Source organism: Dasypus novemcinctus, chromosome 6 (genome assembly GCF_030445035.2).
Source record: "Dasypus novemcinctus isolate mDasNov1 chromosome 6, mDasNov1.1.hap2, whole genome shotgun sequence".
In the NCBI taxonomy this organism is placed as follows: domain Eukaryota; kingdom Metazoa; phylum Chordata; class Mammalia; order Cingulata; family Dasypodidae; genus Dasypus; species Dasypus novemcinctus.
The window spans coordinates 130,692,679-130,718,313 of record NC_080678.1 but is presented as its reverse complement, the minus strand read 5'-3'; the positions used below and the strand labels follow the sequence as shown (position 1 = coordinate 130,718,313).

General features: G+C 37.4%; 1 protein-coding gene and 1 pseudogene across 3 annotated transcripts in view; one reads left to right on the top strand and one right to left on the bottom strand.

Annotated features, from left to right (window-relative positions):
- The window catches only part of BMPR1A (bone morphogenetic protein receptor type 1A), a 153,133-nt gene that overhangs the window by 68,972 nt on the left and 58,526 nt on the right, over window positions 1-25,635 (bottom strand). The window lies entirely within an intron of this gene.
- Window positions 18,988-19,870, top strand: LOC101434930 (serine/threonine-protein kinase Nek2 pseudogene; annotated as a pseudogene).

Sequence of the window (25,635 nt, the reverse complement as noted above, 5' to 3'; positions counted from 1 at the left end):
CTAGAATTTGTGTGAATAAAATAGAGCTTTGCTTAACCTTGAAGCAGAGATCTATGAGTGTATACACACACACACACACACACATGCGTAAGGATAGGACTTACATAGGCAAAATGTTCCAAACAACTTTAATCACTTAACTTACAAGGTAATTTACCAAAGGCTTTTAGCACTGTGAACCAAAAGAATGTTCGTAAAAGGTGAACACTAAATATCTGTAGTAATAATTTTTTCACCTAAGATTTTGATTCTGAAGTTTTCATGCCTGTTTTTAAGAAAATACTTGCAGACTTCTTAAATATTTGGGACAAAAGGAAATCAAGCCTTTCTAAACATATTCTAACATTTTATAATTCAGAACTAACAAAAGAATTTCCTTATAAAGTTAATAATGACTTACATACAAACATGAAAAATTCATTTCAATTTCACATTTCCTTTATCAAATCTCTTTGCCATAAAAATGTGCACATCCCTCTTGGTTTTCAAAATTAATTAAACTAGTTAACACATCTTAAAACATGAGGGTACTTTAGAGATCGCCACTTACACAGACCCTACCAACAGCAAACATCAACTGTGGGTGTTATGGTTATTTTCTGACTCTGGGCTGTTAGAAAGTCCCCCATTAACTCTTGTATTAGTAAGATCTGCTTTACAGAAAATAATAGAATAAATATAAGTCCAAACCAAAATTTAACATCTTTTATTTTATTTTACTTTTTTGAGGAACTGGGGCTGGAGATTGAACCTGAGACCTCATATAAGGGAAGGTGGCACTCAACCATTCAGCCACATTGGCTCCCCTGAGTTGGTGTTTTCATTTGTTTGCTTTTTGTTTTTTGTTTTTAGGAGGCACAGGAAACCGAACCCAGGACCTCCTATATGGGAAGCAGGTGCTCAACTGCTTGAGCCACATCTGTGCCCTAAGATCAATTTTTTATTTGTACCAGATAAAAACAAAAGTAGAGGATTTCTCATTGCTCTGGAAATTCTCTTCTATTTCCCCTACCTTCCTCCAGCCACAAAGGTAGGCTTCCAAAAGGAGGTATATACTTCAAAACCCTGCCCTCAAGCCCACATCAATCAGGGCTGGGCCAAAGAGATTCTACCAGAAACTGGAACTGAAATTACGACAGCAGTTGGTGTGTTTGTGTGGCTGAGAACTATTAAATGTAAAACTCAAAGCTGTGGGGAAGCAGATATGACTCAAGTGCTCCCGTCTATCATATGGAGGTTTGATTCCCAGGGCATCCTGGTGAAGGCAAGCTGGCCCATGCCACAGAGAGCTGGCACAGCAAGATGACGCAACAAAGGGAAATGCAGAGGAGAGACAGTGAGAGACACAGCAGACCAGGGAGATGACGTGCCTCAAGCAACTGAGTGCCTCTCTCCCACACTAGAAGGTCCTGGGATCGGTTACCGGTGCCTCCTAAAAGAGAAAAGACAAGAAGAAAAGACAAGCAGACACAAAAAGAACACACAGCGAATGGACAAAGAGAGTAGACAGCAAGCACAAACAGTAATGGGGTGGGGGAAGAAAACAAACCACAAAACCTCAAAGCTGTGGGACAGCCATATTCTACCAAAAGCATTAAAAACAGGAGAAAGCAGAACTTCAAAGAGAAAAGACATAAATGGATGGACAGAGTAAAACAGAGTTAGGAGGAGACAAAGTCCTGAGGGCCTTGTAGCTTCTGGTCCCAGTTCTTCCTAAAAGTCCTCTGGAATTCCAGCCCTTTGCTTCTGTAGCCAAGACCTGTATCTTTAGAATACAGTTGGTTTCTACTATCTGCACCAAAAGGTCAGAATAAAACAAGACTGTATTTAATTTACTTTCTTGCACATCTCTCCTATTTATCTTATTAGCACCATGAAGGCAGTGCCTTATTTATCTATCAGAGGACTGGAACAAAGCCTGGTGCTCAATTAATGTCAGCCATCCCCTTAAGAATTGTGCATTTTTACCTATGTAAATTTTAACTTAAAAAATATAAAGAAGTATTGAATTCTAGCTAATTATCTACTGTTTATGGGTAAACAGTAAGGATATCTGCATCTTATTTTGAAATACATCAACAAATAAGATGGATTGATGGATAGTGAGCTGAATAAATACATGGATAGATGTGTGATAAAGCAAATACAGTAAAATGTTAATTGTAAAACCTATGTTGTGGTAATTGTCAAATTGACAGGTTTTCATTGTACAATTCTTTCAACTTTTCTGTATGTTTAAACTTTTCCATTTTAAAACATTTGGGGAAAAATAAAGGAAAAAAAGGAGTGGATTTCTTAGTATTTACAGAAATCAGCAACAATGGTTACACACTAAACACTACCTAATAATTTAAAAGAATGATAAATGGCTTATCTATTTGTACTGACATCTCCCAAACACCTTATTAAGTGAAAAGAGTTATAAAATAAATTTATTCTCCATTAAAAAAAAATCCACACATACATAAGTACATGAAAGTGAGGGGGCTGAAAGGATACACAGAAAACTGTTTTGGGCAGCGGACCTGGCCCAGTGGTTAGGGCGTCCGTCTACCACATGCAAGGTCCGCGGTACAAATCCCGGCCCTCCTTGACCCGTGTGGAGCTGGCCCATGCACAGTGCTGATGTGCGCAAGGAGTGCCCTGCCACGCAGGGGTGTCCCTCACGTAGGGGAGCCCCACACGCAAGGAGTGCCCCCCATAAGGAGAGCCGCCCAGTGCGAAAGAAAGTGCAGCCTGCCCAGGAATGGCGCCGCACACACGGAGAGCTGACACAACAAGATGATGCAACAAAAAGAAACACAGATTCCCAGTGCCACTGACAACAACAGAAGCGGACAAAGAAGACGCAGCAAATAGACACAGAGAACAGACAAGGGGGGGAGGAGTTTATAAATAAATAAATAAATCTTTGGAAAAAAAAGAAAGAAAAGAAAACTGTTCTGAGTGTAGGCAAAAAGTGGAAATAACCTAATGTCCATCAACTGATGAACAGGTAAGCAAAATGTGGTATAGCCATACAATGGAACATTATTAAGCCAAAAAATAACGAAGTACTGATTCATTTCACAACAGGGATAAACCCTACAAACATTATACTATGTAAAAGAAGGAAGACATAAAAGGTCACATATTATATGATTCCATTTACATGAAATAGCCAGAATAGTAGATTCCACAGAGACAGAACGCATATTTGTGGTTACCGGGGCTGGGAGGGGAGAGGACTGTTGGGAGGAACAGGCATAAATGAGAAATCACAACAAAAGCATAAGCCATGTTTTTAAAAACATTGATAAAAAAGGTTTCATTAAAATTAACGCAAAAGACCCTGTTAAGAGGATGAAAAACCGAGGGAAAAACTGGAAAATATATTACAGATCATATACGTGACAAGGGATTCATATCTACCTTATGTAAAGAACTCTCAAAACAATTTTTAAAAATCAACTAGAAAATAGGTTAGGGAAAAAAACCTTGAAAAGACGATTTCACTATTGAGGACATACAGATGGCAAATAAACACATGAAAAGAGGGTCAACATTACTACCCAACAGGGAAACACATACTAAGATCATGCTGAGCTATCACTCCACACCAACTGGAACAGCTAAGATAAAAAAGTGACAATATCAAGTGCCGACAAGAATGTGGAGAAAACAGGTCTGTCATACACTGCTGGTGAGAATGTAAAATGGTACAGTCACTCTGGAAAACAGTTTGGAAGTTTCTTAAAAAAATAAGCCACATATTTGCATGTAACCTACCAAACTCCCAGGCACTTACCCCAAAGAAATGAAAATCTGCATCCATACAAAAACCTCAACATGAAAGTTCATAGCAGTTTTACTTTTAATAGCCAAAACAGGGTGAAAATGTCCCTCCATAGATGAATGGTTAAACAAACTGGTACCTCCATACTGCAGACTGCTACTCAGCAATCAAAAGGAATGTTACCTATTGGTACATGCAACAACTTACTGAATCTCAAGGGGTTATGCTGAGTGAAAAAAGTCAATCTCAAAATATAATTAATATAACATTGTCAAAATGGACAAAATCATGAAGAGAGAAAATTAATTAATGGTGGCCATGCTACCCATAAGAAGTAGCGTAAGGGAGCTCTCTGTGGTTATGGACTGTGTCTTGACTGTAATTTTGTTTATGTGAATCAACACGTTTAAATGGTACACAACTATACACGTACACGGAATCAATGTCAATTTCTGTTTCAAATATTGTACTAGAGGTAAAATATAACCACAGGGAGAATCTGGTAAAGGGCACAATGGACCTTTCCTTACTATTTTTGTAATATCCTATGAATCTAATTAATTCAAAATTTAAAAAAATTTTACTTTCTAAAATAAAGTGTTTTTATGTCCTTTTTAAATTGGCTTTTGAATAGTACCATAACTGTTCAAGGACTATTCAAGATACATTATTTCTTTGAAATCATATTTTATGTAGGTGTGAATATATATATGTGTGTATGCACACATGTGTGTATTTTTTATAATAGCAAAGAAGAAAGCAACAGGTAGGAAACTGCAATTCTGAAGTGGTTTCTAGTTTTCTGTGAGGATGAGTAGTTTCCACAGCAGAGGTCTAAACCAAACAGCAGTTCCAAGGTCAAACTGTGGGTCCTCGGTCTAAAGTGAGAAAAGAGCCCTTTCCCCTTTGCACCCCACATCCTCTGGCTCTGTGAGGCCGTGGCTACTCCTACATGAGTGCCAATCTGTTGCAGGGGTAGAAAATGCAGAAGGTTGATGCAGCCACTTGCACCAGAACAAACTCCCAAATAATCATCTATCTTTTCCATTTATCATTTCTGACAATGATGCATGAAAAACACTTTCATATTTTTATTTTTCTCCACAATGTATTAGCATTCACACTATATGACATTTAAATTACTTGATGTACTTATTTTCCTTTCTAAGTAAATCCAATTCAGATGATAGAGACAGTATATATCACCGTTTTTTTTCCTGCAGAATTCTGAGAAATTATCAACAGACCATTTGTTTTCATTAGCCAACAGGTAAAAGCACCAGGGAACAAACTCATTTCAATAGTTTCATCACATAAAACAGTACCAGAAGGCAGGTACAGAATATTTACAGCATTTTCTTAATAGCAAACACTGATGGGAACCCAAAAGTCCATCAACAGTTAAATGGATAAATAAATGGTAGTACATTCATATAAAGGAATTATCACATAGTGGTGAAAAGGAATGAACCTCAGCAATGTATGCCAACATGAACAAAATCTCAAAATATTAATGTTCAACAAAAAAATACAAGGCCAAGAAGAATTCAATATGATTCTGTTCAAATAAAACTCAAACAGGAAAGTGTGTGTGTGTATATATATATATATATTTAAAAATTTAAGGGAATACCCAAATGTGGTTGAACTTAATAGGTACCCACATCAAACTCTGGATTCTGGATGTGGTTACCCCTGGGGTGGTAGAACCCATTATGCAGGGGTATTGCAGGGACTCAAAGGTACTGGTAAGATGTGTTACATTTCTTAAGATAGCAGGTTGGAACTTATCATTATTATTAAAATGTGCATCTACATTATATATATCGTTTTTTTAAAATTTTTTAAAAATTTTTTTTAATTTTTAGATTTATGTATTTCTCTCCCCTTCCCTGTCCCCCAGTTGTCTGTTTTCTGTGTCCATTTGCTGCGTGTTTTTTGTCCGCTTCTGTTGTCAGTGGCATGGGAATCTGCGTTTCTTTTTGTTGCGATTTCTTGCTGTGTCAGCTCTCCGTGTATGTGGCGCCACTCTTGGGCACTTTCTTATATATCCTTATGTGTAGGATAATTTTTAGAATAAAATTTAAATCTTAAACGAAAGCAAATATGGTTAAATTATAATATTTTTAAAATTTGGGTAATAGCTATACAGATATCTATTAAATCACTCCCTACATTTTTGGAATATATCATAATTTTGAAAACTTAAGATTAAAACACATCAAAAAGCCAGACAACAAATGATAGCAAGGACATGGAAAGATCAGAATCCTCATTCACTGCTGGTAGGAATGTAAGATAGGGCAGCTGCTAAACAGTCTGTGAGTTTCTCAAAGAATTAAACATCAAGTTCCCATGTGACCCAGCAATTCTACTCCTAGGCATATATTCAAGAGAAATGAATATATATGTTCATCCAAAAACTTGTACATTCGTGTTTATAGTGGTATTATTTATAATAGCCAAAAGGCAGAAACAAAATAAATTCCTATCAATGGGTAAACAAAATGTGGTATATCCATCCAGTGGAATATTATTTGGTCATTAAAAAGGAATGAAATACTGATACATGCTACAGCTTGGAAGAACCGTGAAAACATTCTGCTAAGTGAAAGACACAGATCACAAAAGTCCATATTTTACAGGATTCCATTTATTTGAAAGTCCACAGTAGGAAAATCAATAGTGATAGAAAGTAGATTAGCAGTTGTCTAGGGCTGGGGGTGAGGGGTGGAGGGAAGGATGGGGTAGCAGTAGTTCAAAAAGGATGAGTTTTGGCTTTGTTTTTTAAAGAGCAATTGTGGGTTTACAGAAAAATCATGCAAAAGTACAGAGTTCCCATATACCTCCCCCCACACCATTTCCCTATTATTAACATTTTACATTAGTGTGGTATCTGTATTATAATAGATGAAATTATAAATTATAGTTATAATAGTTACACTATTAACTATAATCCATAGAGAGATTTCTTTTTCAAATGATGAAAATGTTCTAAAATTGACTGTGATGATAGTTGTAAAACTCAGTGAATATACTTAAAACTGATAAATTATACAATAAGCTATTATAAAATGAAAAACAAATAGGATGAAACAAAAAAATTTACTTCACCTCCTCATGTGAAGCAATGGAAAATCCACATCATTTACACAGCATTCATTCCAAAAAAATTTTGGAAAGGAAGGTAGGGTAGTGGCTTATTCTAAATTATAGGAGACTAAAGAAAAATGACACCTAAATCCATTATAAATTTCTTGATTGAATCCTGGATCAAAAATCAAAATAGCTATTAAGAACACTTCTGATGAAAAAAAACCAATTTAAATAAGGGCAGTATATTAGATATCATTACGTAATATTAAACCTATTAGGTATGAATCATCCAACTCTGTAGAGAAACACCCTTATTCTTAGGATATACCCACTAAAATATGCAGTGATGAGGTGGCAAGATATTTGCACCTTACTTTCAAATGATTCAGAAAAAAGTGTTTTTATTAGTGAGAGAGAAAGCAAGTAAACGAGGTATAATGTTAATGCGAGAAAGCAAAACACTACTGCACAGACTGGTTAATATAGTCAAAAGATACATGGCTGTTTACTATCTATTCAACTTTTCTATCAATTTAACAGTTTTTTAAACTTGAAGAAAAATATGTACCTTATAATTATTAATAGCTATTTTACACATAGGTTTTAGTAAACAGTATTTATTAGTATGACAAAGATGATTAAAGTCAAATACTGACAGATCTACAAGTTCCAAAGAACTTTACCTTCAACAGCAAATTTCAGAACTTTTTCAGGAAAATATTAATTTTAAGTTGATTAACAGAATGAAAGATAACATTTTACTGAATAGGTCAAAGATGGCTGAGTTTCAGACCAGAATATCATAAGCAATCTGAAGGCACAGGCTTCTAAAAAAATTATTTGGCAATTCAACTGTACTATATATATGTACATTATGAAGACTTTATTAGATATTACTGGAATAGATATAGCCACACTGACACATTATAACATAGTACTTCTAAATGTCCTATTAGCAAATAGAAGAATGTTTTAAAATTTCTTTCTCAAAAGAGATCTTTTTTCCTAATGATGAATACTTCAGGGCTATCTTTAAAGTATTTTTCAGGATTGGTAGGGCAAAGTAGTAAGGATGGAATGAATTCCTTTAAAACATTGGTATAATCCCCTTCCGCCCCCCCCAAAAAAAACAATTACACTTTGTGAAAATTAGTGACCACCTATCACCTCAAGGATGTACTGGTTTTATGAGAATTTAATTAATGTCATAATATTTGGCTTAATTATTACTTACTAAAAATTTAAACTATCTACATTAAAAATCCAATTGTCATCCATCCAAGATGTGTGCATTAATAAGACTAAACAAAAAACATCTTAGAAATTAAAGAAAATTCTTTTACGTTAACAGCAACCACTTAAAATCTATCACCAGCACAGTAATATGGAAACTAATCACTTCCAACAGGAGAGGAAAATAGACTAGAGTCATTTCCTCTGTAAGACCAAGCATGGGACAGTGTTGCTACGTGTCGGGGAATAAAGTTTTAGCTAGGAAACCTACATTTATGTTCTTGCCTGCAGTGGAGAGGCAGGTAGTTAAATGCTGTACAGTGCTGTCTTTAAATCAGCGAGTCACACACCTAAGGGAGGGGCTTCTAAGTAGGATGAGCAACAACCAGGGCAATCCAGTAAGATCTCAAAAAGCAGCAACAAGCTTTGAAGAGTTTCAGACAGTCAATTAGAAGCAAGCATCCACTATAATTCAAAGCCTGACAAGATACTACCCGCCTTCTTCTTGCAAAACATATCATATACCTTTGGGACTAAGTTTGGGTAGCTAGACATCTTTGAATTTCAGATACTAGGTCTATTATCATCAAGGAAGTGAGACTGAAAGAGAAAAAGATCACTTGATAATACTTCCCTCAGAGTGGTTAAATAACCTGCCCAAAGCTCACAATTAATACGTGGTAGAGCTGAGATTTAAGCCCAGGTCAGTCAGAGTCCAGAGCCTGCACTTTCAACCCCAATGCCTTATTTTCTCTTTCCAAACCCTGGACCAACTGGCCAAGATATAACAACAGTTTCAAAAGTAAAATACTATTTAAAAATAGTAAAATTAGGCTACAGGGTAATTAAGGTTTTATCCACACAAAAAGTGGCACTGGCACACAAAAAAAGACATCAAATTTATTCAGATAGGAAAATGATTATTTCCAAAACAGAGAGATTTAGAACCATAAGAAGAAGAAAAACAGCTGAAGTTGGACCTAAGTTATGAATGAAATACTGATCATGAAATACCATGGGTAACTATGATGTAACAGTGATTCCCTTATGATCAAGTCTAACATTGTGGCAAGGGAAGGAAAACAAGCTCACCATATGGCTACTCACTTTCAGCAGAGGAAGCATTACAAAATGTAAGCAATAGTGACATTTTTTGAAAAATATAATGAAACTAATCTAATGGTTTTTTAGAACTCAGCCTTGTGAGGTATAAATTGCCTCAAGAGAGCAATTTAGCAATACACATTATGTACTCACTAAAACAGCACTTTCACCAATAAAAGCTATACTAAAAATATATAAATGTGCAGTAAGACTTAGCTAGCCAGATGTTCTTGCAATATTCTTAGAGATAGAAAAAAATTAATATAATATAGGACATTCATACAGTGTAATAGTTTAGTAAGTACCAAGAAATATTTTATGTATTATCTCATTAAATACGTAAGAATAAGACAAGAAGACTACCTCCATTTTCCAGATGAGAAGACTGAGATAGAGTAGTGATTTGCTCAAGGTCACACAGTTAGCAAGTACTGAGAACCAGGAGTTGAATCTGGGTAATCTCAACACTGCCAGGATGTGTGGCTACTATGCTATTCTAAAGAAAAAGAAGTACTTGGAAATACAATTCACTATAAAGTAGACAAAAATCAGATGACAAAACAATAGACATGGTATGATTCTTCTTTGGTTCAATGCATTTTAAAAAATGATAGAAAGGACATATAAGAACATTTAGCAGTGGTTATCTCTGAGAAGTGATATTATAGTTGATATTCATCTTCTTTATACTTTTTGGTATTTTCCAAACTTTCTATTGCAATAAAAACTTTTAAAAAGTGAGGGTCTTTTTTTATATTTAGGGAGTTAAAAAGAGGGTTTTAACTTTCAAACACTGTAGAAAGGACAAGTAGTTAAAGAACATGAAACAGGGAAGCGGATCTGGCTCAAGAGATAGAGCATCCACCTACCATATAGGAGGTCTAGGGTTCAAACCCAGGGCCTCCTGACCTGTGTGGTGAGCTGGCCCAAACTCAGTGCTATGTATGCAAGGAGTGCTGTGCCACGCAGGGGTGTCCCCCATGTAGGGGAGCCCCACCTGCAAGGAATGTGCCCCATTAGGAGAGCTGCCCCATGTGAGAAAAGCACAGCCTGCCCAGGAGTGGTGCCACACACATGGAGAGCTGACATAGTAAGATGACGCAACAAAAAGAGGACACAGATCCCCGGTGCTGCTGACAAGAATACAAGTGGACACAGAAGAACACACAGCAAATGGACGGAGAGAGCAGACAATGGGGGAGTGGGGAAGGGGAGAGAAATAAATCTTTTCTTAAAAAAAAAAAAGAACATGAAACAGGCCAGAGGGAGGGGAAAGGGAGTTATTGCTGAATAAGTAATAAACTTTCCATTTGGGGTCAAACAAGTCTTGGCAGCAGATGATGGTGATGGTGATGGTAGCGTGGTAACACAATGAATACAATTAATACGACTTAATTATACACAATTGTGGTTAAAAAGGGAAATTTGTATTATATATGTAACCACAATTTTTTTTAAAAACACGTAAGAAAGTGTTAAATTTGCTAATTAGGTCGCTAATGCACTTTAAGAGAAGTGATAGAGGCAAAATTGTCAATGACAAGTGACGGGGCAGTGTGGGTACAGACTACCACTGTGATAAATCCGGAGGTGTAAAGGAGGAGAATGGTACAGTACCTTGAGGTACCAGGAATGTGTTGTATCATTTTTTGGTTTGTTTTTAATCTGAAGGAAATTTGATCAGGATTATAATCTAACTGGAAATAGTCTGCTAAGGATGGGGTAATAGACATTGATGACCGGGGTTTCAAAAGGTAAGAATTCAAGCTTAGAAACAGGGTAACTTCTTAGGAAACAGAAAGGAAAGAAGAAAAGGATATATAAGGAGATTCTGAGGCTGAGAAAGAAGTTACCGAGAGTACTTAAATTTGGTGTTCTCAAACTTCTCTAGGAAAGAACAGGTGAAGTCACGTAAAACCGAAAGAGTGAGGATAAGGCAGAGGCAAGGAGTAGTGGAAAAAAACCTGGAAAGCAAATAGATTCACTAATTTGCCAGAGCAAACAGAAATGCTCTGCCTAATCATCCTATGACCATAAATTCTTCCCCAAACAATTTATATCCAGACTTAAATGAAAGCAGAAGGTCAAGTCGTTGTTCTCCATGCATGGAAGGGGTACCATTTCGACACCAACAGGAAGACCCTACGGTGTGTCTGCAGCCACTAACCTAGCAGTAACCTCTAGGGTAACAGCTATTAGAATAATTTAGACAGTTGTAGGTATAAAGTGCCATTGCTTTTAGGAGATGAGATGCCTGGTCAAGGGAAACAGCAGAGTGCTAACAAAAACCTCTAATTTGACAGTAAGAAGGTAATGTCTCAGAAAAAATTAAGGTGCAGAGATCTGAAAATTGGGAGACATGGTATTTATAATTCAGATATATGAACCTTTAGAGATGAAAGTGGCTTTAAAAATAAGTAGGAATGTGGGGTGAGGGGGGTGGGGGGTGTATGGGGACCTCATATTTTAAACATTAAAAATAAATTAATCAATTAATTTAAAAAAGAAGTAGGAATCCAGCTCTTCATGTTACGTATAAGCATAGTCACAGGAGTAAAACTGTAAGGAGACAAATACGTAAAAGTTGAATAATGGAGTAAGGTTAACAACAAGATGGTATAGAGTAACAAACTGAAACACTGAAAAACAAGCAAAAGCTGCCAGAAACAAAAATCTCAGAAATCTGGAAAACAAAGGTTAGTAACTAAGAGAACACTGAATCAAGCAAAAGGAAACTTATAAAACAGTAGGAAAGACTTGGTCACTTTTGCTAGCCCTTTCCACACTCCATCTCTGGCTCAGCCTGCAGCAGCCATGCTCCCAGCAAGGAGTCCCTGCTTCCTGGTCTGGAGAAGACCTACTGCAGACTGGGGTGTTATGTTTATCTGCTCCAACCAGTCTGGTAGCAGCCTGAAATACTGATCTAAAGCACTTATCTGTCTCACCTGTCCCCCAAATCACTCAGGATGGAGAAGTAGCTGGCAAGGCCCCAAAAGCACTGTAAGGAAAACAATCACACAACTGCCTGGGGCAAACGATTATGGCTGAGACGTACAACAGAATGCCTGGAGCCCAGAAGGACAGGCTGCAGAGACTTTCCTGGGGAAAGTAGGGCATTTGGAGTGTCTGGGTATACGGGGGAATTTATGAGGCCACATGCATGTCCAAGACAAGACACATACACAAGAAAAGACCTGAGAGGACCCTAACTTTCACCTCAGGCTGTTCTTTAGGCTCCGTAAGGAAAGGACTCTCCTACAAGAAATCCTTAATAGGACTAAATTCCAACTCCTCAGCTGAAACCATGGAGGTGAGAAGGCAGTAGGAAGACATATTTAAACCTGTCCATCAAGAATTCTAAATCCCGCAAAGCTGTCCTTGAAAAATGAGGAGGAAATTAAGACATTCCCAAACAAATGAAAGTCGAGGGAGTTGCCACCACTAGACCTGCCTTACAAGAAAAACCTCAGGTTAAAAGGAAAGGACAAAAGAGTAGCTCAAAGCCATGCGAACAAATAGATTTCTGGTAAAGGTAAATACAAAAGCCAGTATTGTTTTATTTTTAGTTTCTAACAGATTTTCAATTTCTTACATGATTTAAAATACAAAGGCATAAAAGTAATTATAAATATATATTTTCAGACACACAATGTATGAAGGTGTAATATGCAACAAGAACAACATGAGGAGGAAGATGGAAGGGTATATAATCAAAGGAAATATTTAAAAAAAAATACACAGAAGGTAAAAAGAAGAGGTTCCAAATGGTTCACTGCAAAAGATCAAATCAAAGCAGAAGTAGGAAGTGATGGAGGAAATGTGGGACAAAAAGGTACACTACTTACAAAAAAAACAAACAGCAAATGGCAGAAGTTTAAGTTCTTCGTTATCAGTAGTTACTTTAAATATAAATGGATTACTCTTCAGTTGAAAGACAGACATTGGCAGAAGGGATAAAAAGGAATGACCTAAATATATGCTGTTTACAAGAGACTCACCTTAAATTTAAAAACACAAATATCTGCAGGAGAAAGGATGGGAAGAGGCAGTCCATTCAAACAATAACCAAAAGGGAGCTGAGGAGTCTATAATCTTAAACAAAATCATTCTTAAAAAAAAAAAAAAAAGGTAAAAGAAAAAAAATCCCTAGAAAAATTAGAAAATATCCTAAGACCAATGAAAACAAAAACACAACATATCAAAACTTATGGGATATAGTAAGGCAGTGCTCAAAGGAAATGTATAGCTGCAAACATCTACCTTAAAGAAGAGAGACCTCAAATCAAACACCTAGGTCCACACCCTGGGGAACTAGAAAAGAAGAGCGGGAAGCAGCCACGGCTCAGCTAATAGAGCATCCCCTGCCACACAGGAGGTCCAAGGTTCAGCACCCAGGGCCTCCTGGCCCGTGTGTGGAGCTGCCACACACAAGGAGTGCCATGCCACGCAGGGGTGCGTCCCCCGCACAGGGGTACCCCACAAAAGGGTGTGCGCGAAAAAAGCATAGCCCACCCAGGAGTGGCACTGCATAGAGAGAGTTGACACAGCACAATGATACAACAAAAAAAGTGACACAGTTTCCAAAGTGTTGCAAGACAAGAATGCAAGCGGACACAGAAGAACACATGGCAAATGGACACAGAGAGTAGACAATTGGGGGGAGGGGGAGAAATAAATAATAAAATAAACCTTTAAAAATTAAAAAAAGGAAAGAAAAAGATGGGCAAACTAAACCCCAAGTATACAGAAGGAAGAAAATAATAAAGATTAGAGTGGAGATGAAGTGAGAAGAGAAAAACAATAGAGAATAAACAAAATCAAAAGTTGTTTTTATAAATGAATATAGATGCAAAATCTTCAACAGAATAAAGATTATGTTTGCAAACTAATCTATTCTTCTGGGTGTGATACTCTTTGATTATACTGGGTTCATGTGAGGGGCCCTTGATTAAATTACCTGTTAAGATTAGGACTTTGATTCGATCATGTCAGTAAAGTGTAATTCAGGTGGTGGGCTGATATAAATGGACACTGACTCAAGAAGACACAGGAAGAGAAAGAGCTCCACAGATGCCAGTGGAGAGAACCTTGTCCTACCTACCATGTGACAGAAAGGAGAAGGCTCAAAGAGCTAGAGCCTGGGGGAGAGATGGACCATTTGCCTGGTAGTTCACAGCTTGGGAAGAGAGCAGAGACTAATACAGGAAGCCCTCAGAGACAGCCCTAAGCAGGAGAGAGAGAGAGGACAGAAGAATGGAGGGAAAGGAGAGGCCAGGCAGAGACGAGTGACCATCTTGGTTCAACACATGGCAAATGACCTTGCCACCTTGAGTTTAAGGCCCTGTAACTCTAAGCTTTTACCTCAAATAAATACCCTTTATGAAAGCCAACAGATTTCTGGTACTTTGTACCAGGTAGTTTGGCAGGCTAATAAATACAACAACCAAGCAGATTTATTTCAGGAATGCAACAGTGGGTTAACGTAAGAAAATCAATCAACGTAATGTACTACATTAACAGAATGAAGGGAAAACAAAAAACACAACTATCTCATTTGACAATGAAAAGACATCTGACAAAAAAAATAAAAAATAAAATCCAGCACTCTTTCTTGATAAAAACACACCAAAAAATAGGAATAGAAGGGCATTTCCTCAACGTGATAAAAGGCATATATGAAAAACCAACAGCTAACAGCATACTCAATGATAAAGTGAGGAACAAGACAAGGGTGCCTACTGGTACCACTGCTATTCAACATTGTACTGGAAGCTCTAGATAGAGCAATTACACAAGAAAAGTAAGTAAAAGGCATCCAAATTAGAAAGGAAGAAGTAAAACTTTCCCTATTCACAGATGATAAGATCCTATATAGAGAAAATTACAAACAATCCACAAGAAAACTCCTTCAGCTAATAAACAAATTCAACAAAGTTATAGAACACAAGATCAATACCCCCCAAATTAGCTGTGTTTCCATACACCACCAATGAACCACAAAAAAGGAAGTCAAGAAAACAATTCCATTTACAGCAGCATCTAAAAAAAATTTTTTTAAACAGGTAGGAATAAATTTAACCAAGGAGCAAGAAACTTGTACACTGAAAACTACAAAACATTGCTGAAGAAATTAAAAATCTGAATAAATGGAAAGAGAGTCTGTATTCATGGATTGAAAGACTTAACATTGTTAAGATGTCAATACTATGTAAAGGGACCTACAGATTGAAGACAATCTTGATCAAAATTCCAGCAGCCTTTCTTGCAGAACTGAAAAAGCCAAGCATGGGGCCTCTAACAGTCAAAACAACCTTGAAAAAGAAGAACAAAGTTGGAGGGGCTTGCACTACCTGATTTTAAAACTTACTGCAAAGCTATAACAATCAAACCTGGAACAGACCAAAGGAATAGAATTGAGAGTCAGAAATAAACTCACACATCTCTGGCCAAACTGATTTTTCACAAGGCTGCTAGGTCCACTCAGTGGGGAAAGAACAGTGCTGCAAAGACTGGATATCCACGCACGAAAGAATGGAATTGGACCCCTGCCTCACACCATATACAAAGATCAAATCAAAATGGATCAAACTCCTAAACATAAGTGCTAAAACCATAAAACTCTTAGAAGAAAGCAAAGGAGAAAATCTTTCAGAACTTGTCATCAGCAATGAACTCATACGTATGACATCAAAGACAAGCAACCAAACAAAACAGAAAAATTAGACTTCATCAAAATTAAAAACTTGTGATCAAAGGACATTATAAGAAAGTTAAGAGCCAACAGAATGGGAAAAAAAATTGCAGATCACATATATGATATGGATTTAATATCCAGAATTTATAAACAACTGCTAAGACTCAACTAAAGATAAACCACACAATTAAAAATTGGGCAAAGACTTGAATAGACATTTCTCTAAAAAAGATACACAAATGGCCAATAAGCACATGAAAATATGCTCAACATTATTAGCTGCTAAGAATATGCAAATCAAAACCACCATGAGGTATCAATGTATACTCACCAGAATTGTTGTTATTTTAAAGATGAAAATAACAAGTGCTGTAAACCCTTTTACATTGCTGGTAGGAATATAAAATGGGGCAGCTGTTGTGGAAAATGGCTGGTTATTCCTCAAAAAATTAAACTCAGAATTACCATATGCTCTGGCAATTCCATTCCTAGGTACATATCCCAAAGAACTGGAAGAAGGGACTCAAACAGATACACAAATGTATGCAAATGTTCATGGTAGCATTAGTTACAATAGGCAAAAGGTGAAAACAACCAAGAGCCCATTGACAAGAAAAGAGAGACTCACAAAAGAAAAAAAAAAAAAACACTAAAATTATACAGGAAAAAAAAGAGCCCATCAACAGATAACATCAACAGATAAATGGGTAAACAAATGGGGTGTTATCCTTTAATGGAATACGTGTTCAGACATAAAAAGGAATGAAGTACTGATACATGCTACAACAATGCATGGACCTTGAAACCATTAAGCTAAGTGAAGTAAGCCAGACACAAAAGGACAAATATTATGATTCTTCTTACATGAAGTATCTACAAGAAGTAAATTCAGAGACAAAAAGTAGATTACAGGTTACTAAGGGAGGAGAAATGGGGAGCTATTACGTAATGATCATAGATTTCTGTTTTAGGTGCTGAAAATTTTTGGTAATGGATGTTGTTGATGGTAGCAAAACATTATAAATGTAATTAATGCTACTGAATTGTACACGAAAAAGTGGTTAAAATGACAAATATATCTATTTTACCACAGTGAAAATATATTTTTTTAAAAGTTGATACTTAATATGTGGTAGTTTTACACATAAACATATTTGCATGTCCACTGCTTTACATATGCTATCTCATTTAATCCTCAAAACAAGTTTCTGAGTTAGAAATTCTCCATTTTTATTTGCACATATTTACTGAGCACTCACTGAGTCCCAGCACTCTTCTAGGTTGGGGGATATAGCAATGAACAAAAGGAACCAAAAATGTCCTCTCCTTTGGGAGAATATGTTCTACTTTACTGTGTCTTAATGGGGTTAAGTGATTTCTCTATGGCCAAGATTTAGTATATGGCAGAGACAGGATTTAAATTCATGTCAGATCACAAGTATGTGCCTTTTCACTCAAACTACTGAGTGGGAGTGGGGGGTGGAATAGAGAAGAGCTTCACAGAAGCTGCGTTAACTTTTTTTTTTTACGTGTATACCCTCATGACCTGCATTACCTGAATATGTAAATGGACTTAGTGCTACTATTATTATCCCCTTTCCTTAAGGAGTTCCTTTCCTGTTATAAGTTTTCAGCAAATACTTGGTGATCCTTTGGGTATGATTCATGTTTAAGAATGAAGCCTACTGAAACCTGTCTGGAAACCCTGAACAAAGGGTGGGGAGTGTAACTATGAACTCCACGTGTGGGGTAACAGGGTGGTCACTGGGTGCATGCCATATGGAGGACCCTCAAATGTTAGGCTCTGGTGCTCTTGACCCTGGAGCCACTAAGTTCCTCAGAAAAGAGCCTTCCAGTCTCCTAGCTGAAGGCTGCACTTGTATTTGCTGGCGCTCTGCCGAGATGAGGGGAGGGTCCTGACTTAATCCAGGCAGGGGTAAGCACTGTCCAAAAGAAACAATACCGAAATGCAAACCACATACGTACTGTACAATTTTCTAGCAGACTCATGAAAAAAAGTGAACTTAATTTTAATATATTTTATTTAACATAGTACATCGGAAAATCACCTCAACATATAATCAATATAAAATTAAAAAGATATTTTACATTCTTTCTTCCCCCATACCTCCAAACTTTCAGACCTCCAAATCTGGTGTGCACTTTAAACTTAAAGTACATCTCAATTTGGACGAGCCACATTTCAAGTGACCAGCACCTAACATATTGGACAGCACAGGTCTAAGTTATGTTATGGTTAACAACCCCAAAATCTCAGTAGCTCAGCATATTACGATTTTACTTCTCTCATGTTTCATGTCCAACATGAGCCAGGTAGGGTAGGGTCTGTTTCACAGAAGCCATTCAGGGACCCAGGCTGGCCATCTTGTCCTTACATCAAATGAAACACAGGACTACGTACTGTGCAGGAAAAGAAAAAGACCAGAGACTCTTCATGGGGTTTCAGTATGCTAACTCAAAAGCAATACATTTTCCCTTATACCCACTGGGCAGAATCAGTTACTCAAAGTCACCTAAGCCTGGGAGAGGAGAACTGAGTATGAACTAGACGTGCGCGTGAAAGAGCCCTGGGAAGCCATACCACAGGCAGGCACTTGCCTGCAGAGACTGGGCTGTTAGGCAAAGGATTCTAGGGTATATGTGTTTTAAACCAATTCTACAACTTTTAACCTAAACTCTCAACCTTGTAGACACAAGTGCTTCCTGCAAAATCACCAACGACAGGTGAGCCTATGGAGCATAAAGCCTGCCGTGGATGCAGTAGTCAAGCTCCTCTGAATTTCAAAAGGCAACAAGCAGGCCTCCCTTCCAAGACAGGACCTCATACTGAAACTGCAGGGAATGGAAACAAAACTGAGCAGGAAAGGTACAAGGGTGACAAAGGAAAGAGAAGTCACAAGAAGTGAAAGACAGTAACAAACAGACGAGGAGCTCTCAAAAGGCAATCTGAGGTTAAATGGGGCTGGAGGCCAGGGAGGCAGGTCAGTGCAGCTTGGAAGGGTCTCCAGTGCAGCTTGGAAGGGTCTCCAGGTCAGTGGCTGTGGCTCCGCAGCTGTGGTGGGCCATGCCGTCCCGGGTGGAGGATGAGGAAGTGCTCTACACCACTGGCTTGGGCTCCTATGGCTGCCACCAGAAGATTTGGAGGAAGAGCAACAGCTGATATTAGTTTGGAAAGCACCTGATTGTGGCTCCACGACAGAAGGTGAGAAACAAATGCTTGTTTCTGAGTGAATTTGCTTCATGAACTGAAACATCCAAACATCATCTGTTACTACGATCATATTATTGACCTAAGCAATCCAACACTGCATTGTAATGGAATACTGTGAAGGAAGGGATCTTGGCTAGTGCATCTACAAAGGAAACTAAGGAAAGACAATACTTAGATGAGGAATTTGTTCTTTGAGTGATAACTCAGTTGACTCTGGCCCTACAGGAATGTCACAGATGAAGCGACAGTGATCATATTGTGCTGTATCGGAACCTGAAACCAGCCAATGTTTTCCTGAATGGCAAGCAATTCATCATGCTCAGAGACTTTGAGTTTGTTAGAATATTAAACCAGGATATAAATCTTACAAAAACATTTGTTGGCTATGTCTCCTGAACGTATGAATCACATGTCCTACAATGAAAAATAGGTTATCAGATCACTGGGTTGTTTGCTGTAATGCCTCCATTTATAGCTTTCAAAAAGACAGATCAGAGAAGGCAAATTAGGTGAATTCCATATGGCCAATCCAATGAACTGAAGGGCATTATTACAACAAAGGAGTTAAATTTAAAGGATTACCATCGACCTTCTGCTTAAAGATTCTTGAGAACCCTTTCACAGCAGACTTGGCTGCAGAAGAGCAAAGAAAAGTCCTGAGAGAAGAGGGAGACGACAAGCAGAGTAACTGTTCTAAAGTGAGCTGAACGAAACTAAAGGAGCTGCAGTTCCAGAAGCAAGAGAAGGAAGACTGGCAGAAGGAACGCGAACTCTGAGTTCACGAGACCTGCTGAGTCTACTGAAGGATTCCAGCCTCCCAAAGTAACGGAAGCTCCTACCTCTGTCAAGTAGCCCGGAATTTCTTGATCTTCCTTCCTTAATAACTAAGAAGAGAGTTCATTTCACTAGGGAAGGAAAGAGAATGTCAAAAGGAGTGAGAATTCAGAGAGCCAACTAACCTCTAAATCCAAGTGCGCAGACCTGAAGAAGAGGCTCCAGTCTGTGCACTGCTCTTGCTTGCCTGTGCTCAAGCCCTTACAGACAGGGAAACTAACCATTCCCTCAAAAGCCAGCGCGAGAAGGCAGAGATACAATACTACGTATAGTACTGAATATCACCAACACTTCACAGAGGTTGACGTTCAATTGCTGTAGCTTTGTATACTTGGTTCTGTGAGCTATGCCTTTTCGTACAGTAAACACAAAACTTTGGAATTGCTTTTGCTGTTCTTCGGCAACAAATGTACAAAATGCCCACTCCTTTAATTTTGTACAAGATGATGACACTTTCCTGGGTTTCTAATCGTGTGTGTGAATACTACTGGGAACCTAAGATGTGACATCCTAAATCTGGGGGTGGGGGAGTATGGGGAGTAATGTCAGGAAAAAATTATTTATCCAGGAGTGGCACTTACTAAGAAGTTTTCAGTGACTGGGTGCTGCACTTACAATTGTCATTTCTAGATTTAAATAAAACTGAAGTCAGATTTTGAATGTTCTTGAGTTTAGGAAAGCCTAATAGAATACTAATGGGTCACTAATCTTGCTTATAAATATCCCGTTGCTCTGCAGGACAGATCTATCACCTTTTGTGAAAATTAATCATTGTAATATCTAGAGAGCTGGCTGTCATGTACCCACCCCCCTCATTTAAATAAGAGTTCTTTAATTTTCTTAAAAGAAAACTGAAAAAGAAAACAAAATTTTAAAAGGGAATCTCATCTTTTTAAACACAATTTCAAAAACTCAGAAATGAAGAAGTCAGAAATGCTATCCTGAATTTCCACATTTCCTTCCTAAAATTCAGGGAAACTAATTTTAAATAAAAATGAGCTAGAGAAAAGTACCCAGGGCTAAATCTCAAACAATTTATTATAAGGGGGAAAAAAAAAAGGAAGAAAAAAATTAGAAGCAAAATGACATCCCTAGCCAATGAAAGCACACCAGAAGGGCAGAAATACAAAACAAATAAACTATAATCTGGGAAACGGACTTGGCCCAGTGGTTAGGGCATCCGTCTACCACATGGGAGGTCCGCAGTTCAAACCCCGGGCCTCCTTGATCCGTGTGGAGCTGGCCCATGCGCAGTGCTGATGCGCGCAAGGAGTGCCGCGCCATGCAGGGGTGTCCCCCGCGTACGGGATCCCACGCGCAAGGAGTGCACCCGTAACGAGAGCCGCCCAGCACGAAAGAAAGTGCAGCCTGCCCAGGAATGGCGCCGCCCACACTTCCTGTGCCACTGACGACAACAGAAGCGGACAAAGAAACAAGACGCAGCAAATAGACACAGAGAACAGACAACTAGGGGAAGGGGAGGTGGGGCATTAAATAAATAAATAAATCTTTTAAAAAATAAATAAATAAATAAACTATAATCTACCATCTAAAAACAAGCTAAAACATCAAGAAAATTATATAAGATGTAAAAATAAACAGAATTAGAGAAATGTGAGAATGATTCAGTAAAGAATCAGAATTAAAGAAAAAATTATTTCAGAAAAGTAAACTAGTAACAAAGAAACACAATGAATAAACACAGAACATAACATCCTAAGTGAATAGAAAGTGAAACAGGATAATTTTAACAATCAAAAAAGAAATGAAGAAATAAAAAGATCTGAGAGTGACAAAAATTGTTCCAACTTTTTATATAACAGGAATCCCTGTGGAAAACAAAGCAAGGAATAGCCAAGACTAAAAACTATAATTTAAAAAAATCTCCCTGAAATAAAGATTGGAAACTAATAATATATATTTAAGAAGTACATGACATTCTTGAGGATATTAAACCAAAATGATCAACACAAAGACATATTATAGTAAAAATTCATTATTTTCAAAGAAAAATACTATTTAGACATCTAGGCAAAAGCATCAAGTAATTTATAAGGAAAAGAAAATTAGGTTATCAATGGACTTTCTAAAGCCACACTTTATATGCCAGAAAAAACTGAGATACTCAAGGAAAGACTATGGGAGCCAATAATTTTATAGTCAGTAAAACTAGTTTGCTGGTATAAATGATACACATATTATCATCATGGAGGACTCAGGAAATATTTTTTCCCATGAACTCTTCCAGAGAAATACTGAGAATGAGCTTCAGACAACCATGTTAGAGAGATACTGACATGAGACTGGAAGTAAGCACTAGTTACTATATAGACTATATGACAATGGAAAGGAAGACAGTATAGTACCTAATAGCCATATGATCCAGTAATATTAATATAGAGTAGAAATATAAAAATAATTTGGGGAAAAAGGAGGACATATTGCAAAAATCATTTTCAATATAATAATACTGGTGGTGTCTATACAAGTATTATTATTCTGAAAATGTCAGATATGTAATGTAGAATAATACAAATGAGGAATTATGGAATATCTTATCACTCCCATCTCCTTGAGAACGAGGACTCCCAATTTATACTTCCTAGCACTAAAAAGGTCTAGAAACAAAGAACAACTCAGAAACGAGCATCCCTAGAGTCCAGATTGTGGTTGTGAACATTAAAAGAAACCAAGGGTTGTCAGAGATATTCCAGATTTGAGGCAGAAACTGTACATGTTCCTGGAATACCTTGTTTTATGATAGTGAGGGAGCTATCAAAGACCATTTGAGTCATGGCAAAAAGATTCTGGGGCCAAAGAAACTCACTGGCCAAAGGAAGAGGCTCCCCTGGTCAAAGATGGGACAGTTTGAGTTTCAATAAGAAATGCACTGGAATGAGCTCAATCATACAAGTTTTAAAATACAAAAAAGGAAAAATAAAATAAAATCAGTTACAGTTAGCAACAATAGGGAGTCAATTAATAATTTTAAAAACTGTAAGTAAAGTAAAAGAATCAAGTATTTATCCTGCCTCTCCTAATCCATGAAAAACCTAATAATAGATGAAATATCCAAACAATAAAGGGAACAACTCTTTGTAAAAGCATACCAGGAAAATGGATGTGGCTCAACCAATTGGGCTCCTGTCTACATAAAGGAAGTCCAGAGTTCAACGCCCAGGGCCTCCTGGAGAGGGCAAGCTGGGTCACGGGCAGGCTGGGCCAGCAGAGTGCCTGCCCACGCGGGAATGCAGCCCCACAGAGGAGGGCCACCCTGCATGGGAATGCCCCAAGGGGAAAAGCCACCCTGCACAGGAGTGCTGGCCAATGCAGACAGTTGGAGCAGCAAGATGACACAATAAGAGACACAGGAGAGAAAATAAGAAGACGCAGCAGAACAGGGAGCTGAGGTAGCACAAGAGAGTAACTGCCTCTCTCCCACTCCGGAAGGTCCCAGGATCGGTTCCCGGAGCTGCCTAATGAGAATACAAGCAGACACAGAAGAATACACAGCAAATGGACACAGAGAGCAGACAATGGGGGAAATGGTGGGGCGGGGGGAGAAATAAATAAAAATAAATCTCTTAAAAAATATATATATATACACACACACACACACACACACCAGCAATTCTTTCCTAGGTACTTACCCTAGATGAAATGAAAATTTATGTTCACGGGAAAATCTATAGACAAATGTACATAGCAGCTTTATTCATAATAGCCCCAAACTTCAAACAATCCAAAAGTCCCTCAACAAGTGAATGGATAAACAAACTGTGGCACATCCAAACAACAGACTACTACTCAGCCACAGAAAGAACTATTGATATAACAACTACGGATATAACAACTTCAATGAATATCAACATAGTATTATGCTAAGTAAAAGAAGCCAGTTTCAAAATGTTACACACTAAATGATTTCATTTACACAACATTCTAGAAAAGACAAAATTAGAATGCCAAAGAACAAACAATGGTTGCCAGGGGTTAGGGGTGGGGAGAGGGTATGGGTAAAAAGTGACAGTAGGAGAGTTTTCAGGTGACAAAACTGTTCTGTATCATGATTGTAATGGTGGTTACATGAATCTATAGATGCATTAAAATTCATAAAACCATACCTGGTCAAAACCAGTTTTATTTGTGTGTGAATTTTAAAAATTAAATTAAATTTTAAATGTACCAGCTAACAAACAAAAAAGAAATAACAGAATACAACAAATAGCAACTCCAATCAATTAATTAACCAATCTGGAATTAAGTATCACCAGGTGCTAATACCACAAAAAGACAATCATACATTGTGTGCCCCTTGATGCAAGAACATACCATCACCTACAGGCCTGACAAAGCAAATCAACCGTTAAAGCAAGCTTCATGAGCCAGCTGTCAATTTGCAGGAAATACAAAGGACAGAGGAGCAAGCTAAATGCAATCAGAAAAATCTAGAATGCAATCAGAAAAATCTAGACATAGGAAACTACAGGTCATACAAGCCCACTTCTTCAATAAAAAAGCTATCAAAAAGAGAAAGGGAAGAAGGGGAAACAAGTAGATTTAAAAATATATCAAATTAAGACATCAAAAGCTGGAAATCAATAACGGAGGGAAAAAGAAAATTCATAAATATATGGAAACTGAATCACACACTCTTAAATAATCAGTGGATCAAAGAAGAAAATGCAAGAGAATTCAGTAAATACTTTAGGATAAATGAAAATTAGAACACAACATATAAAAATGTATGGGACACTGCAAAGGCAATGCTGAGAGGGAAATTTAAAGTCCTCAAAACTTATATTAAAAAAGGGGGGGGAGGGCTAAAATTGAAGATCTAACTGCACACTTAGAAGAAAAAGGAATTATAAAAAGCAAACTAATCCTGAACCAAGCCAAGAAATAGTAAAAATCAGAGCAGAAATCAATGAAATCAAGAACAACAAAAAATAGAATCAACAAAACCAAAAAGTTAGTTCTTTGAAAAGATCAACAAAATCAACAAATCCTTAGCTAGACTAAGAAAGAAAAAAGAAGATGCAAATAAATAAAATCAGAAATGAGAGGGGGGACATTACCACTGACCCCAAAGAAATAAGAGGATACTATGAACAACTGTATGCCAAACTAGACAATGTAGATGAGATGGACAAATTCCTAAAAACACACGAACAACCTACACTGACCCTAGAAGAAACAGAAGATCTCAACAAACCAATCACAAGTAAAGAAACTGAAATAGTCATCAAAAACCCCCTAAAGGGAGTGGATGCAGCTCAAGTGGCTGAGTGCCTGCTTCCATGGACAAGGTCCTGGGTTCATTCCCAGTACCTCCTAAAAAAAAAAAAAAAAAAAAAAAAAAAAGCCCATGACCAGATGAAGTCTACCAGTCATTCCAAGATGTTCTAATACCAATCTTGCTTAAGCTCTTCCAAAAAACTGAACAGAAAACACAACCAAACTGATTCTATGAAGCCAACATCACCCTAATACCCAAAACAGAAAAAGATGAAAATTATAGACCAATATCTCTAACAAACAGATGCAAGAATATTCAACAAAATACTTGCAAACCAAACCCAAAAACACATTACAAGAATTATACACCAAGATTGAGTGGGTTTTATCCCAGGTTCAACACAAAAAAAATCTAGTGTAATAAACCAT